The sequence below is a fragment of the Pelodiscus sinensis genome, chromosome 1 (genome assembly GCF_052426305.1).
Source record: "Pelodiscus sinensis isolate ZL-2025 chromosome 1, ASM5242630v1, whole genome shotgun sequence".
NCBI lineage: Eukaryota > Metazoa > Chordata > Testudines > Trionychidae > Pelodiscus > Pelodiscus sinensis.
Window position 1 is genome coordinate 84,624,259 of NC_143052.1, and position 18,212 is coordinate 84,642,470.

Sequence of the window (18,212 nt, forward strand, 5' to 3'; positions counted from 1 at the left end):
AGGCTCTGGCAGCTCAAGGGTTTGGTGTATTATGCAGGGTATTTTCTTTCTAGGATTTATGTATTCTAAGCCCTCCCCCCATCAGTTCAGCATCACTTCACTGTGAGGTAGGAATTTGGCTGCAAGGCCAATTTCCTTATCATTGAGAGCTACAGGTAGATTTCCCTTCCCCAAACCTTAATGTTTTGCTGGTCCTGCAGTTGGTGTACAGGCCGGTTTTGGAATGTGCTAGCATTTCCCTGCTTGCTAGCATAGGGTGGTTAAGCATCTTCTAGTTCTATTTGGCTATTTAGAGTTAATAAAATTAGGGTTTCATTTTAATCACATATATTTGCCTTATTCCTTATTCTAGGCGTATTTCACAGTCATGACTCTTCTCCCATAGTAAGAATTCTGTTGACCTCAGTGAGAGCAGAATTAGGCCAAGGCAGGGAACATTTGAAAACCTGACCCATGAACTGAAGTCAAAACTACCATAACCACAAATGATTTTATAATAGGCAAGCATTTCAGCTGTACAAATGTAAATAATACTATCTGTGATGTAAAATGTTATAGTTTGGACTTTAATTGTGCTAATAAGCTAATACCAGGCAGTTTTAAGATGCCTTAGAATTGAAAAAAAAAAGATTAAAAAAACCACTTCATGGTGTAGATACAATATAGAACGTGTCATATCAAGTTCCTTAACAATTTAACACTAAGCCCAGTAATTTTGATCATTTTTTGAACCTGTAGTTTTTTCCCATGCCAGAGATGCATACCTATTATCCACGAGAGAACTTTTTAAATGGTTTCTAAATGTTCACCTGCCATTATTCACATTCACTTGCATAGGCAAATAGAATTTAGACATACAGTCCAGATAGAGACAGACTCTGTAGCTGAGCATCCAGTATGCATTCACAAACAACATTATTTATCTGTGTAAATAATTGTGCAAGTTTGGGCTCATACATTTAGAAGCTGAGTTGAGATCTCTGAAAATGTGGCCAACAATGAATGGGCAAAATGACTCACCTGTTAGTTTGTTAAATGTAGAGCAAATCCTCCGTTCAGGATATTTCCCCCTTAGCTAGTCTTTTTTTCTGGTCTTACATATTTGGATGTCTCTGCTTTTAGTGCAAAGCAGTAAATCTCTGATTCTTTTTCTCTGTCCATAGTATTTGGCGGTAACTATTTTTTAGAGTGTAGAGAGTTGCAATTGTTTTGCTGCTAAAAAGTTACTGTTTCAATTTTATCGTTTCAATTTGTGCTACTTAGGTTGGATTCAACATTGCCCTCCAGGAAGGATCTTCTCTGGAGAAAGTTTTTGAGGTTGCCCTTGAAAAGTATTTTGGAAGATTTAAATCATTTTAGCTCCCAAGCCAGTAAAGAATGTACTTTGGAGAAAATCCTTAACAAAATGAAAATCGATTGGAAAGGTGTTTATTTTAGTTTTTCATCTTACATGGAGACTGGAATTCTTGTTCTAACAGCTGTGGTATGCATATAAAAGCATTTAAATCTTAAATTGAAATGCTGAAGAAACTATGTACAAAATCTTATTTTACCTTGTTAGAAGAGCTTTAATTAGCTTCTTTAATGACCAGAGGAGAGAGGTTTCTCTCATTTTTTTCTCTCTAAACATGCATGAAACATTATCAGCTCCCAATGAAGCACATACAATATTTTAATTGCATTTCATTGTTCCCAAACCTAATTTGTTGAAAGTTAATTCTAATGATATCAATGCCTGAGCTGAATCAGTGCTCACATGAGAGCTTTGGTAAAATGAAATTTTTATACACAATAAGTCCACCAGCTTTTTCTAACTACTTTTATTATCTGTCTTTAGGAAGATCTAATTTATTTTTAAGAGCGAGTTGCTATTTAAAACATAAACATTACAACTAACAAATGAATGATTACTTTTTTCAGAGCACTCAGCTCTCAGAAATACACAATAATAAGGGATTCAAAAAGATGTGTTTCTTAGAGAGTGATTTTTAAAATAGAACAGTTTGGTGGTGGTGATGGTGATGAATATTTGAATAAATATTTCACTTTGAGGGGGGTTTACATTTATTTATTTCCATCTATACAATTTTAACAAGAGACAATTAATAAAACTAGTACCTATCAGCTAACTCTGGTTATCAGAGCTAACCCCCAGCAAAGATTCTTGACCCACACATGACCAGTGTTCTCTATAAGCTGTGTCCTTGTGCAGTGCTGAGGAGAAATTATAATGCTGCCCTACTAATTAGCAGAGTGCCCACAGCTAGTTTTTTGTTTCTACTGGCAGTGCACATTCAACACATTGCTCTGTGCACATAAAAAAATGTATTCCGCACATGGATGGAAAAAATTCATATATGAACAGAAAAGATTAGAGGGAACATTGCACATAACCCTCAGCCCACTCCCCTCCATGCAAAGTAAGTAGATATTCTTTATAAGGAGCCATGCAAGTAAACCATGCAGGGCTAGACTGGAGCTGTTTGGGAAGCTGATTCCAAGCCACAGGCCCCTATTTGAGGAAGTTATAATCAAGATGGATCCAACTGACCCCAAGGACAGAAGCAGTGTTTTAAATAGGAAGGTCCCAAGCCATTTAAGACTTTATAGGTTAAAACCAATGCCTTAATTGCTGTCTGAAAACAAGTAATTGGCCAATGCAGACTGGCAAGTTTATAGATTGATTTAAAGTGAACTGCCAGGCAGAGCACGTTGCAGTAATCCAGGCTTTAGGAGACAAAGTCTCAGAGCACAGTAGAACAGGTGTACACTGAAAAAATGGTTGCACTCTCCTGGCCTGACAGGTGGGAAAAGCCTGCCTGACCACTGATCCTAACTAATCATCTGGCAGAAGACAGGGATCGAACTTTGCTCCCTAATTCACAGTTTTAAATCCAGAAGGAACCAGTATGATTTCTGCACTGGAATGAGAGAATACCTTTTAAAAATGAAGATATTCTATCTTTATTTAAGCCAGGTGTGAAAGTAACTTACATTTCTTTAGATGTTCTGTTGTATTGTCCCCTGGGGGGGGTGTGCTCAGGGCAGGATGTTGGGTGGAGTATGACAGCATCTGTAAGAAATTTAAGTGTGGGGTGGAGTGCTGGGCTTAGGACAGAGTGTTGGAGTGTGGGGAGGTGCAGTACTCAGACCAAGAGTCTGGGGTGGGGGTGGAGCTTCAGGTAAGAGGCTTGGGGTGTGGGAAGATGCAGGAATCAGGGCAGAGGTCTGAGGTGTGGGGGACTCAGGACAGAGGGTTGGGAGTGGAGAGAGTATGGGGGGGGGTTCAAGCACACTCTTTAGGGACTGAAGCCCCTTCTCCATTTCTATCAATGCTGCTTGTTGCTTGTTCTTCCCCTTCCATCACTATCAGGAAGTGAGAAGAAAACACACAGTCACAGAATCATAGACTCCTAGGGCTGGAAGAAACCTCAAGAGGTCATCGAGTCCAATCCCCTCACCAAAGCAGAACTAACCGCAATTGAATCAACCCAGCCAGGGCTTTGTCAAGCCGAGACTTAAAAACCTCTAGGGTTGGAGATTCCGCCACCTCCCTAGGTAACCCATTCCAGTGCTTCACCACCCTCCTAGTTAAATAGTTTTTCCTAATATCCAACCTAGACCTCCCCCACTGAAACTTGAGACCATTGCTCCTTGTTCTGACATCTGTCACTATTGAGAACAGCCTCTCTCCATCCTCTTTAGAACCTCCCTTCAGGTAGTTGAAGACTTCTATCAAATCCCCCCTCACTCTTCTCGAGCCCAAATCCCACAACCTCTCCTCATAAGTGAAATGCTTCAGCCCCCCTAATCATTTTGGTTGCCCTCCACTGGACCCTCTCCAATGCATCCATGTCCTTTCTGTAATGAGGGGCCCAGAATTGGATGCAATACTCCAGATGTTGCTCCCCTCCTGCATTGGCCACGAGGGAAAGGAACATGGGGCCACTGTGAGCTGTTCTCTCACTCTCTGACAGTGATGGAAGGGGAGCAACAAGCAGAGTCTGTAGGAATGGGGTGCCTCAGCCCATCACCTTCCCCAAAGGACACTCTGCAGTGGCTTAGGGCTAGAGCCAGTGTGGGGGTACAACCTCATTCTGCCCCTTCCATCTGCCTGCTGCTTAGCATGGCACCCTCAGCCAGTTCTTGTGGGAGCAGTGCACCAGAGAGCACCACCTTACTTTCCCCTCTGATTTAAAGACTCAAACTAATTGAAAATCTTCCACACAATTTGGTAATTAGGAATAGTGATGGATTAATCCCACTGTTAAAGAGTCACATCTTATTTCCGGTTTGAATTTTTTTGTAGTTCAATTTCCAGCCCTGGGATGATAGTATGAATCATAAATGGCAGGCACAGTGTTACCCTCATCATTTCTTCTGGTTGCTTATTGCAGCATGGGAAAACTCAACGACAATGGTGATGAGTAAATACTTAAAAACCTAGATGGAAGGCATCACTTCAGTCTTATCTGGATCAAGATTCAGGAAAATGGCTCCCATTCACGCCCCTCTCTCTCCCAGGCTACGTCTAGACTGGCCACAAATTCTGGAAAAGGGATGCAAATCAGGTAAGTCAGCATAGGGAAAGCCGCGGGGGATTTAAATATCCCCCGCGGATTTAAATATACATGTCCGCCGCTTTTTTTCCAGCTTGGGGAAAAGCCGGAAAAAAAGCGTCTAGACTGGCGCGATCCTCCAGAAAAAGCCCTTTTCCGGAGGATCTCTTATTCCTACTTTTCCCCAAGCTGGAAAAAAAGCGGCAGACATGTTTATTTAAATCCGCGGGGGATATTTAAATCCCCCGTGGATTTCCCTATGCTGACTTACCTGATTTGCATCCCTTTTCCGGAATTTGTGGCCAGTCTAGACGTAGCCCCAGTGTCTGGCACACTCACTTGTGAAAGAGATAGCTGGGTACTGTCAGTGTACTGAAAGTGTCCTAGGACTATCTTGTCCCAAATACCCATGGAAACAGGAGAAATAGGAATCAGTGCCAATCCCCATAACAGTGTCTTTTAGGAATAAGAGTAATTACCCTACCCCACCTTCTGAGTAATGCTCCAAAAGGAAAGAACAAAATGATAAATGAATAGCACAACTCACTCCTGCTGAAGTCCAAAGATAAGTACTCCATTGTCAATCAAACGTCTCAAAACAAATAATCCTAAAAATAGTGAGACGGACCCTCTTTTAATGACATTGGCTTATTTAGTACATATAGTGCACTGAATTGCTCTAGGAGTGGTTCTTCTTCGCAGCTACTATAACACTTAGATGCTCATTGGAGGTGGCAAAACTAATGTACAGGAAGCAGAAGTAGTAGGCGAGAACAAGGCATGGAAGATGGAACTGAGCAGGGACAGCCAGCATATGGCATCAAAATATGTAGACAGGACAGTCTCTTTAAAAAAATGAGACTTGGCACCTTATATTGTATATTATATTTATATCTAAATATTCCTCATTTTCAGCTTGCAGGATTTTGCCCATGGAGAAATTTGTAGAACAGGTGAGCTCTGTTGGCTGAGCTCAAAGCAAGGGAGTAACCAGATCTTAATTTCTGTTCTAGTCCTTTTTTAGCAAAATCAAAATGTGGTTGGTATGTAACCTATAAAGAATGTTGGGGGGGGGGGGGGCTCCCATGCCTTCACACTTCTCTCCCATTAAAGTATTAGATTCTCACTGTATTCCAGAGACCCAGGAGACAACCGCAGACAGCTAATAAAATACTAATTTAAGTTTTGAGGCTGAATTAGAGGAATCCAATTAAGTTGTTTTAAACCCTAGTATGTGATTTGTTTCCTCCAGTATATGCAAGTGTTTGTCTTTCTTTGAAGCTTCCTAAATGATTGGAGAAAGTGTGGTGTTTAGGAGCTCATGTATATCTTTTCCACAGCCCCAGTTCAATTGAGAGTATCAACTTCCATTAGCAGAACAATTCACAGTGCTTTTCATTCCTTGCTACAACTAATCCTTTCTGACTTGCTTCAAAGATGTAATACTTTGTATGTCTGAAGATGTATGCTACTCTCAATTGCAATTTTTTTTCTTGTACTGAATGTTTTGGGCTTACGGAGGAAGAATATGGCCATATGGAAATATCTTCCCTATCAAAGTGAAACAGTTTTAGTGAGCCTTTAAGAAGGTTCCTCAAACATAATGCAGTAGATGAACTCTCACAGGCGTACTTTAAAGCCTGTTAAAAATTTCTCTGCAGATGATGCAAAGCGAATGCACAGTGAATAGTGTTGTTTGTGTTATGACTGGAAGAAGAATGACTTCTTAGTGAAAGAAAGTCTAACGTTAATTAAAACATTTTCAGGGTTTGGGTGCATAATACCCCTTTGGTGGTGTTCTATTGCCTGTCGTTTTAATTCCATGAAAAATAGGCTGTGTAATGTTAGCAAATGTTCATATTGATTACAAGCATCCTGGGTACGCTAAACCAAAGAATTAAGTCTTTTGATTGTTTCTTGCAAAACAGCTATATTGATAACAATGCTCGTAGTATGAATATGTTGCAGCCAGGTCATTGTTATAATCCTTTGCAGTGAAGGCTGTTCCATTAAATTAAAAAAAAAGTACCTGAAAGTGTCCAGCAAATCCTATTAGTTACTGGACTTCAGTTATATATTTCTGATTAATAGGGAGTTCAGTGAACCTCCCCCCCCCCCAGGTCAAATTTAAAAATATATATCAGATTTTCCATAAGAGATATGCATTCTCTCTTCTGCGAAATAAGGCAATTCTGTCAATAAAGCAAAGGGCAAGCAGAAATGGTTCAAACTAAAAAGTTACCTAAAACTGGAATAGGAAAGAATGGTAGGTCCTAGCTGATTCATCTGTCTTGAGTCCTTGCATGTCAGTCTATCTCTCTATGCCAAGTCAATAAAAATGATTAGAGCAGGCATCTCACAAATGTACACCCTTAAACCATGAAGCCGTAATACTGTGCAGGATATTTTTTTCTGACCTTTTCAAATTACATCCAACTGTCTGGGGAATTTCTCAGTGACTAGAGGTAATAAGGTTCAATCCGTTTTGCTGGTTGGCTTCAAATTTAGCTCCTGAGAAGCCCTAACTTATCTATTCTTTTTATCTTTGCCTTGGCATCCATTCAGTACTGTAATCCATGCATCTAATCTTTTTTTCTCCCCTCTCAGGTTCTGCTGCAGGATCACATTGTGAAAACTACAACCATGAAAGGCCCTCCATTTATTGCACCCTTCAAAAACGAAATATTAGCATGGGAGGCTAAGCTGGTATGTTGCCTTTTGAGAGGCTCTTGTTGAATTTAATTAGCTTTTAGATTTCATTTCCATGCTACATCTCAGTTTTCACCACCCTATGTGATTTATGCTTCAGTAACTTTCATTATATAAAACTTTTAAAACTTTGCTGTGCTACTTGCACGGTGTAGAATATTAAAAAGGGGGGTGGGGAAGATAGCACAAAGTTCTTTGTGTTAAATTGATTTCACTTTAGTTTTTATTATGTGAGCCCAAATGCAATAGACACAGTCATCCGGCAAGTAAGCGAATCATCCAAGTGAGACTCACAAACAGGCAGCTGTGCTGGCCCGTTCTTCATTGTGCTTCCCAAAGCAGAGCAGATAACAGAAGTTGAGATCATTTTCTTTTGACTTTGTAAGAACATAGTAGCGTTGAGTGATTTTATATCTGATAACAGCTCACTTTATTTTTAATATGTGGTATACCTGGCATTTATTGGATGTAGTAAGGGAACACATGCATTGCTTACAATAAATGAAATGTCATGTTTATTGTCTCCAGTGTAACTACTGCAGGAGCTTATGGAATTCTGGCTGCAACTTCAAAAGACCCTGGTGATGCTGAGAACCCATTTTCTTGTTCATAAGACGCATGTTACCAAATATCAATAAAAGGAAAGCACTATGAAATTGTCAATAGGAACTGGTAAGTTTGTTGTTCTTATCTACTTAGGATCTAATTCCCTTTCCACATTCTCTGTTTCCGGAGCTGCTTTTTACACAACTGGATATGAAGAATTGGGCTCAGTAGGTCTTAATTGGCTTGGCTTAATCATTAATTGATCAGTCTAAAACAATTACCTCTTTTCAGCCATGACTGAATTTCTCTTGAATATAAATATAGCTAGGAGTGGTTCTCAACTAGGAATAGTAAACCCCTAGAGGGAATACAGAAGTCTCACAGAGGAGTACATCACCTCATCTAGAGAGTTTCTTAATTTTACAACAGGCTACATAAAAAGCCCTACTGAAGTCAAGACAAACTAAATTTTCATAGAGTGACTTGTTTATATTACTCTAGATACTATGCACTGAAATGTAAGTATAATATTTATATTCTGTTTTTTTAATTATATAATAAAAATGAGAAAATGTTTTCAGTAAGAGTGTGCTGTGACACTTTTGTATTTTACAGGCCTGCCAATCGGGAGGGAAGAAGGGAGGGGACCAAAGGGAGCCCAGGCCCAGGGGCGGACTGGCCCAGCGGGATACCGGGAATTTCCCGGTGGGCCGTTGTCTGGTGGGACATTGTGTCCGCACGCCGTGTGCCTCCGTGTCTGCGCTGTATGCGGCACGCAGAGTCTGACCCGCCGCCTGTGTCGCATGCCGGACATGATGCAGGGGGCTGGACTTGAGGGGCACGCAGGGGTGACATCATGGGGAGGGCCATGCTCAACCCATTTCCTGGGTCTATTTTGATTGCCAGTATGCTCCTGCCCAGGCCCCTTCATAATCACTGCCAGAATGCCAGGTGGTGTACACTAGAGTCCCGCGGTGCTCTATCTGGCCAGCTCTGAGGGCTGGTGGGGGGATGGGTGAACTGTGGAGGCATCGTTCGGGCCACTTCTATCTGATGCCCCACCCCTTTTGTGTATGTGGAGCTGAGCCCTCCCTTTCCCCACACTGCCAAGGGGCCTGAAGATCCTGTCAGCTCCCCTGGAATGTTATGTTTAATTTTGTAAGCGAGGTGAAATTGGGGGCACACAAGACAAATCAGACTCCTGAAAGGGGTACAATGGATTGAGAGCCTCTGCTTTAGAAGATCTTGATGATTTTTTTCTGAAGTGAAGGGAAACATGACCTACTAAATATAGTACAGGATAAGGAATTTGGAAATCTGTGTTTTGTATATAGGTCAAGCATGCTGTGGTTGTGTGATCTCCTTTAAAACATTTACTCTTTAGTATATTTACTCCTTTAATACATTACTCTTCCATAGTATCTCCATCAGTAAAAACAGGGATAATAATAATGCCTTTTGCTGATGTATATAGTTATTACCACCATCACCATTGCTATTATTATTACTATTTTTTTATTACTACAGTGCTCTCATGCCTCAAAGGGATGTAGAGAGGCTTACTACTTTAATATTTTTAAAGTGGTTTGAGAGCCTTTGTTGGAAGGCAATACAGAAGAGTAAAGTAGAGTTATAAAATCATTCTTTATTTGTAAGAAAATATTTTCTGTGTTCAATTGTTTCATCTACTTCCCTATTTTGCAAACAAGACAACTTAGAAAAATAAGAATATTAAATCATATTTTTTCTTTAAACCTTTTAAGTCACTATAAGGAAAAGTTTTTCTTCAAGGTACATAATTTTTCTAAATCATTTCACATTACATTTGTTTTTAAATTAAACAACAAAAACACTTGCCCTAAACTTTTCTGTGCTATAACAGATCTTTTGATGCCATTACATAGTTCTTTCTCCTTGTGTGTTCTTTCCCATTCTGTGTCCTGTCTATTTAGATAGTAAGCTCTTTGGGATGGGGACAGTCTATTGTTCTGTGTTTGTACAGTGCCTTACACATGTGGGTATGTCTACACTGTAGAGATTTTTTGGAGAAACAGCCGAAAAAAATCGAAAGAACAGAGCGATTTTTCTGACATTGGTAAACCACTTTCTACGAGGAAGAAGCCTTTTTCTGAAAGAGCTCTTTTGGAAAAAGGTGGGTGTGGATGGGGAAGAGGGAGTCCTTTTGAAAGAAGAGAAAAGAGGAAAAAGCACAGGTGCCCTGGTGGCCACTCCATCCATAAGTGGTGAGGAGTCCTGTGGCACCTTATAGACTAACAGAAGTGTTGGAGCTTGCTCCAACACTTCTGTTAGTCTAACACAGCTACCCCTCTGATACTCGGTCCATAGTAATCACAGTTTAAATGCAAGATTCAGTGTGGACTCTATCTTTCAAAAAAGCAAATCGCTTTTTTGATGTGCTTTTGCTCTCTGGACGCTTTCTTTCAGAAGAAGTTTTTCCAAAAGGTCTCTTCCTGAAAAGCTTTTTCCGAAAGAAGCCTGCAATCTAGACATAGCCACAGTGGGACTTCATTCTGAGTTGTCCCTCGGGCATGCCTTCATATACATAATTAATAATACATTGTGTTTTAATGCCTCTCTTGACATGGCACCTTTTTGCAATAGTGAAATATGAATACTCAGTCTCTGTCCATGTCAAAAGAGAATGAGAGAGACTATTTCACCATTACAACTGCAAGTCAAATCTTATTATGGTTTTATGTCCTATAATATATTTTAATGGTCTCAAAATGGACTCTAGTAAACTGTGGACAATACCTAAAAACTAACACTTAATGAGTACATCTGTCAGTATTTACTAAAGAGTGCTTAGTGTTGGACTAGTGTAGAGGATAGCCTAACCAGTTCATTCTCTATAGCTTAGTGGGGATCTCTGTAAAAAAATGGAGGTTTTATGTCTTATTTTTAATCAAGTTGTTTTCATACTATTTATGTTGGCAATGTTAGAGATATATGGGGGTATACATTAATCTGTAGGACAGCCATATTTCTAAATTACTCTGAAAAATAATCATAAACCATGGTGAGAATAATCCACTCACACTGACTCTTAGATTTTGTAAGTAGTTTAAACAAAACAATAGCCCCCATGGTAATCGCTTTATGGCCTTATTTTCAGTCCAAGAAAAGAAGGCTGGGTAGGTGAACAGTCCAAAAATTATTTCATACCGAGACAAGTTTACACAGCTACATCTTATTTTTTCTTTTCTCTGAATTGTTTATCTAATCCAAATCTAGACTCTGGGATGAGTATCCTTGCAACAAAGATAGCATCTCTCTCTCTCTCTCTCTCTCTCTCTCTCTCTCTCTCTCTCTCTCTCTCTCTCTCTCTCTCTCACACACACACACACACACACACACACACACACACACACACACACACACACACACACACACACACACACACACACACACACTATGTATTTTACCACCCTAAGCTAATTGGTACTAACCTGGAACTTAAAAAAAGAAAAAATATATAGCTGAATGTCTTCTTCATTTAAGATAATATTTGCTGAGTGCAGTCAGCTAAATTGATATTTATGTTGATGTGTTTGTTTATTCTCACAGCTTTGAAGCTTCTATAATACACTTAAGTTTATTTTTTCATGGAAAGGCTTTGCTATTCTTTATTCTGAGCAAATTAGGCTTCTCTTGGTACTACAGCATTAGATTTTCCTGCTGTACTGAGACAAGCAACTTAAAGGACTCATTGCTTGCCAAGAATATCAGAACTCTAAGAAATGCCTTGTAGCAGTAGAAAGCTTTAAAATCTCAAAGTAAGAACACCACTGTTGGCTATATTCATATATCTTCTTGCAGTATAAACTTTGAAAAATGTAGGCAACATATCAGTCATTTATTATGGCCCCTCTCATAACATTTTAAATTAGAGTGGTTCTGTTTTGAGCGCATATAAGATTTTAAGACTGTCACACTATGAGATTTCTTTTATTGCACATGTGTGCTATCAAGCTTATTTTTATATTTAAAACCATGTACAGGTACAGTTCTGAGGAGTCTTTGGGCTTTTCCCATCATTCATAGTTTTCAGCCTCATAAGTATTTAAAAGAAACTTGAATAGGTAGAAAGGATTTTGCATTCGTTTTCACACAGTTAATCACTTTTTATCAGTTGTTGAGTGTCTGTTGCATGATGTCTAAATCTGTACATTTCATTTATTGCAGGCGTTTATGTACCAGCAGCTTTGATTTATTGCCAGTACTTGAGAAGAATTTATTTTTGTGCAATTGAAAGGCAGTTATATATTTTTAATTTGTCAAAGTAAGACATTCTGGATCAGTTAGGCTTCAGGAGCCTTAAGTCATGGCCTACTTAAGGGAATTATTTCGAAATAGCAAACTTTGCACTCAAAACCAAGCCATTCTTTATTATAAATCCAAAGTTATATCAATATATTATTATTAAGCAATGTAACTAGTCTTAATTTTCAGCTATTTTTATATATTAGCACAGCTGATTTTATTTTTTCATTTCTGATTTATATTATTGAAATGTGACAGTGGCACAGGTAAAATGATGGACAGTAATACATATATGCAAAATAATTCATTTCAATTTGACCTTTTTTCTTCAGTCCAGAGAAGAATATCCATAGCAGATCAATATTTTATTAAAAAGAAATTTCTGTGAGTTCAAATAGCATCCCAGTATATTAATCAATGATGCAAAAGCATGAGATCGCTTTGTGCACAGCAAAAGACTGATGTGTTGTCTGGCTTTGTTGTTGATACAGCATTCTCTATTGTCTTATGTTATTTCTATTTTTATCATTAGTCCCTGAAGTCTTAATAATTAGCTCTGTAATTTCCCCAGAAAAAAACATGTTGATTTATTGAACTGGCTGAAGCAAAAAGTAGCAGATCAATCTGGCATTGTAGGTTAATTGTACAGAACAAAGCACAGTCATAATTAGATGAGAAAAGGACTTTCCTTGTTCATTCCAGTTTATAATAAAATGTCCCTCACCAAAGTGTCTTAGAAAATAATGCATTCAGACTGAGTGGAATTACCGCCTAGCAGATTCTATTTATCTGTAGCTTAAAAAGCAGCTGCGTTTTTGTAAAAAGCAATGAATGTGGCAGTCCTACTTAAAGGTAGAAGAAAAAGAACACCCCTTGTTTTGTAATAAGGGGATTTTCAATTTAAAAGAGAGAGAGAGCCTGTTGTGTGAAGTATGGTTATTACATTCACTGTATTCTATCTCACCCACCAGGAGGCTAATAATGAAGGAGTCAGTGAAGGAGGCCAATGGCATGAGGGTTATCTCACAGCCCCAGATGCTGGATAAGTTGAAGGAGGCAGAATCGCTTTTGGATGACATTCAGAAAGGCCTGAATGATTATTTGGAGAAGAAAAGACTATTCTTTATAAGGTAAACAGTCCATTTCATCTGTTGGCTATAGGCATTGGTACAAAATGTGTTTATATAAATATCTATAAAGTTCATTTTTTATCACCTTTAGGTTTTTTTCTTTCTGTGCAACGATGAGCGCTTAGAAATCCTTTCTGAGACAAAGGATCCACTCCGAGACCAACCACACCTAAAGAAATGCTTTGAAGGAATTGCCAAGCTCACTTTTAATCATGAGAAAGAAATTACTCACATGGAGTCAGCAGAAAATGAAAAAGTAGAGCTCGTGCTGCGAATAATTCCAGCAAGTGCCAAGGGGCTAGTTGAGAAATGGCTTCATGAGGTGAATATCTTTAGCTCTTACTTAGGGTTTAGTTACTGTATAATCATTTTCTCTTTTAGAAGAAAGGAATATCATAAGCATATTTCCTAACTAAATAGCTCACTGAGAATTTATCACGATGTAGACAGAATATCAGCGTCCTTGTTGTTATTTATTACAACTAATTGACATGTGCAATCATGCAAAATTAATTTTAATAAAATGGTTATCAGTGTGTGCGAGAGTTATTAAAAGTGTGTGTGTCTGAAAGCATCTATGTGACTATATGTTCAAGTCTTTGTATATGTATTTTTGTTGTCTTCTCCCTGTAATTTTTAAAGTCTGGAAGGATAGATTTTAAAAAAGGCAGCTGAAAGGAACTTGAAGAAATTATTTTTATACCATCCCCCCTAAAATCTTAATTTTCAATACATATAAAGTAAAAGAGAGAAAAAATAATTAATTGACAACATACTAGCCTTTCCCCTTTGGGCCTATGATCCAGATTAATCAGTTTCGGTATGAAATTAGTGTGATCTCTTTTTGTTGGCTTTACTTTTACATTCTTCTGTTATACAATCATAGTGGGTCCTTCCTCTGATATATGATTCTAGGCCAAGCATTCCCAAGTTCCTTCCTTCCTTCCTTCCTTCCTTCCTTCAGAATCAGCCCCAGGTACACAGCTTCTCTTTCTCTTTTCATTTCAAGTTGCTGCTTTTACCCCATTGAATCTGTCCCTTTACCTCTTGCCTTTCTCAGTAGACTGTCAGCCAATCAGTGTATACAGCTGAGAAAAACAATACCTTACACTAGAAAGGGAGAAAAGGAAAAACAAAAAAACACACACACAGGATGTTCTTTCCAAAGTAGATTCTGCTGGGGGAGGGGAAGCAAGAAGAGAAATTTGTCTCATGAACTAAGAGACAATTTTAGCTATGAGTGTTACCTTTGTTATGTGTCTATTTTTCGCAGGCTGGGTGAGCGAAACAAAACCACTCAGGTCTACTCAGGATTCCATGTTTGCCACATAACTGAGCCACCTATCACCATGCCAACTTAGAATTAATCTTTTTTTAAAGCAACTGCACACAACTGAAAACATTTAATCACAGTTAGGTACTATCCTTGCCCTTTCCTAACTTAGACACAAGTCCTTCCTTCCTTACTCTCCAAAGAAGATTATTAAACTTTATTCTTGTACTCCTTTTCAGCACAATATTATGTTCTTTGGAACAACATTGGCACTAGAGAGCTGTGGCTAGGTATGGTAGATGCATTTATGTTGAGCCACAGAAAGGCAGGACTCTCACCATCCTGGAAAACCTGCAATAGGTTGGTTAGGTCTCACTCTCTCTAACAGAAGAGAGAAAGATAGGGAGATGAGCAGCCATGTTTATTTCAATACATCTCGTTTAACCCTCACCTTAAAACAAATGGGAAGGTTTGGGAGTGCATTAATCTGGACCCAATTAGCATCTCTCTCTCTCCCTCAAAAGTGCAACCTGAGATTAATGAATATAAAATCGAGTTTCATATGCAGTCTTTAAATCATTTGCATGTTTTATGCATGATAATTGAATTTATTTATGCACTTCCTTTCATTTAATGATTTCCTGCTCTTTCCTGTTCTAGCCACATTGTACTATCCAAGAAATAGGATTTGATAAGCAGCAAGGATAGGTGTATGTAAATAAGTGTTAATTTTTAGATCTAATGACAACTGTAAATAAAAATAAATATTTGTGTAACTTTAATTGGGTTAATATAAAATATTATAGTTAAAGTATATACTCTGAGCCTCTTTAGATACTTTGGATATTGTTTAGTATGCTTGTAAGTGTACAAGCAAAATTATTTTCAAAAGGCCATAAAAGGCAGTTAAATTACTGTATTGACATTTCTATGACCCTAGAGACTTATTTCAACTTGGCCAATTAGTAGTAATAGTAGCAATAAGATAATCAGAAGATGAATAGTAATTACATTAATAACTAATGGTATTCAGTGCAAGGCCTAGAAAATCAGAGTCTGGCTCAGACTCTACATTATAATTTGTCTTATTCCATATTTGATCAGTAGAAATATGAGCATTGGAAACATAGGCAGGATATAGACATTCTAAAGATCAGTTTGCCACATTACTGGCCCTGTGATTGTGCCATAATGTAGAATTTTGCTTTTTTCCCAATTAAGCTCAGATGTCTTGGTGATTCCATGTACTGGTTTCCAAATTCTTTGACAATGGAAAGACCATCCTTGTGTTGGTTAAGCCAGGAAGCTACTGTGGGAAAGGTCTTTTTAAAAAGGATTCTGGTAGTGTTTCTCATAGTTTTGATTTGTGCCAGTGCTTCTCTTGTCTCTTGTCTTCCTTCCGTGTTTACAAATGTATGTGGAAGTGGTATTTTTCTGTGGTGTCCTGTCTTCCTCAGTGACTTAATTGGTTGTGTGTTGTGATTTGTTTCCTGATCTTTGTAGGTAGGAATGTCTTTAAAGGCTAAAGTTCTGTTAATTTGTGATGTGACAATTTCAGTGTGTCTCTTGTCATTGAAATGTAGTTTAAAATGTTCAGTAATGTAGCATGAAATTATTGGTTAGTTTTGAAATGGTTGTGAAATCATGTGAAGAAAATAAGTATTGCATCTGATCAAGATAAATTCACTCTAGTGTTTTATGGCTTTTTATTCCTATGTGATAGTAATAAAGTCTCATGTAGGGATGGAAGCCATGAAATACATTGTGAAAAATCATCAACTAAGATGGGGCCATGAGAATAGAAAATGGTATAGTTGTAGAGCTAATGAAAATTGTTGGGAAATGGTTTAGTATGTCACCATGTTGATTGCCATGTTTGCTTTTTATTTCTTCATACTTCACCCATATAGCTTGACAAGTAAGGAAATTAGTTTATAACAGGTTGATTCACTTTTACATCAGTGTTAAATGTTTAAATTGTTTATACTTTTTTATTTTCTATTCAATATAACACTGTACATGAAACACGAAACTAATTAGTTTATACAGTAAAAGACCAACAAAACAAGCCCGACCTGTGAATTACCAAATTCATGTGATGGATACCTAAATTTAGAATGAAGCCAAAGTAGGTTTTCCCATTAGCCCATGGTCCAGGTTTTTTTTACTCCCACACTCAATAATAGATCTGAATGATGAGCAAGCAAGTAAATAATTCTTTTTCTATTGACATGTTTTTCTCAACGTATACATTTTCTTCTTTTCCTATTCTGAAAACAAGACAAGGGATTATAGCTCTGAGGGCAGAAAAAGTACTCATGACAATGTTCATAATTGTGCTAACATCCCATATATTGCTTTGCTATCTAAGTTATGTCAATCTTCGTATATCTTTCTGTCTTGAATATATTATTTTTGTGGAAAACTTCTGTGATTGAGAGTCATTCTTATATGACTAAATTTATTATTACAGTCTTCTTTCTGTATTCTTTTCTAATGAAAATTAATAAAGCATTTTTGTTACTTTGCCTCTCTTATTTATCTGAAAAATATGGATTTCTTGTCTCTTTTCAAAAAAGGCATACACTTCTATTAACTATAAGCAAGCAAATCTTCTTCTGATATAAACCCTAGAGGCAATTAAGTAGAAAAGGTATTTTCCTTGTATTGCTTTAGGTTTCTCACTTGTAACTTACATGTTTTTAAAAAAATAATTGTCAGTATGAATAAAATAACACTCTAAATATTTTAATCTTAATTAAATCACAAGAGTAGTCCGAAATTGGTTAATTATCATTTTGGTTTACAAAGATGTTAGATGTTTATATCATTAGTGTCTTGTGAAGCAATAGTTGCAGAATTTGCAAAGCAAGTTACAATCAGACCTCCATTAAAAGGCAAAGTATCTGCTTCCTTGTGTTTTAATGAAATGAGATTTTTGCAGTCTTGCTTCCAAGATTACACAGGTTATACTGCTTAGAAAGTAAAACTGAGCTTGTTAGCCAAAACAGAAGAAAAATTATACCGATAAAAAATCATCTTCATTGTTTGCCCCCAAATGTTTTCAGAATTTTCTTTGGATATGGACATTCGTTTTTTGTAATCTGGGAGAAGATTTTTTTAAATAGTTTCAAATGAACTAATCATTAACATATTAGCCTCTTCTCTCTCTCTCTCTCTCTCTCTCTCTCTCTCTTTCCTTCCCAAGAATACATTTTAGATTATTTCAATTTTTGTCCCTTCTAAATAATGTGCAGTTTGAGGGTTCATTCTCAGTACAACAGGGCAGACTTTCATGTAAGTGTGCTTTATAAATGACATTATGGGGCTCTATATTTATTGCCTCCACATGATTTTGAAATCTAACTGTATTCAGTTTTCAAGTAAAAAATACATTTTTCTAATTCACAGCTCAATCTGCAGGGCTGGCAAAGCAACGTGGAGTATTTTCCTTTTCATGCAGCATCACTAACAATAAAGGGTGTTTTAGGCAAAATTATACCCTCAATTACAGCAGTACAGCCCTCTACTGCCATTGTCTTCAATTTATATCCTCAGTTATACAGAAAAAAAATTGCTCTCATTAGGTTTGCACAGGTGTGTCTAAATGGAACTTCATAAATAAATCTATTGATGACTCACAAGAATGAATAGAGTTCTGCTTGGTCTCTAGGGTGGTCGACTGCCTAATTGCACAAAAAAAACCACCCT

General features: G+C 37.7%; 1 long non-coding RNA gene across 1 annotated transcript; it reads left to right on the forward strand.

Annotated features, from left to right (window-relative positions):
* Positions 1-4,776: 4,776 nt before the first annotated feature.
* Positions 4,777-17,025, forward strand: LOC149525593 (uncharacterized). The gene is made up of 4 exons (XR_016350252.1): positions 4,777-7,265; positions 7,797-7,940; positions 13,070-13,228; positions 13,320-17,025. It is a non-coding gene; the product is annotated as an uncharacterized LOC149525593 (long non-coding RNA).
* The last annotated feature ends 1,187 nt before the right edge of the window (positions 17,026-18,212 follow it).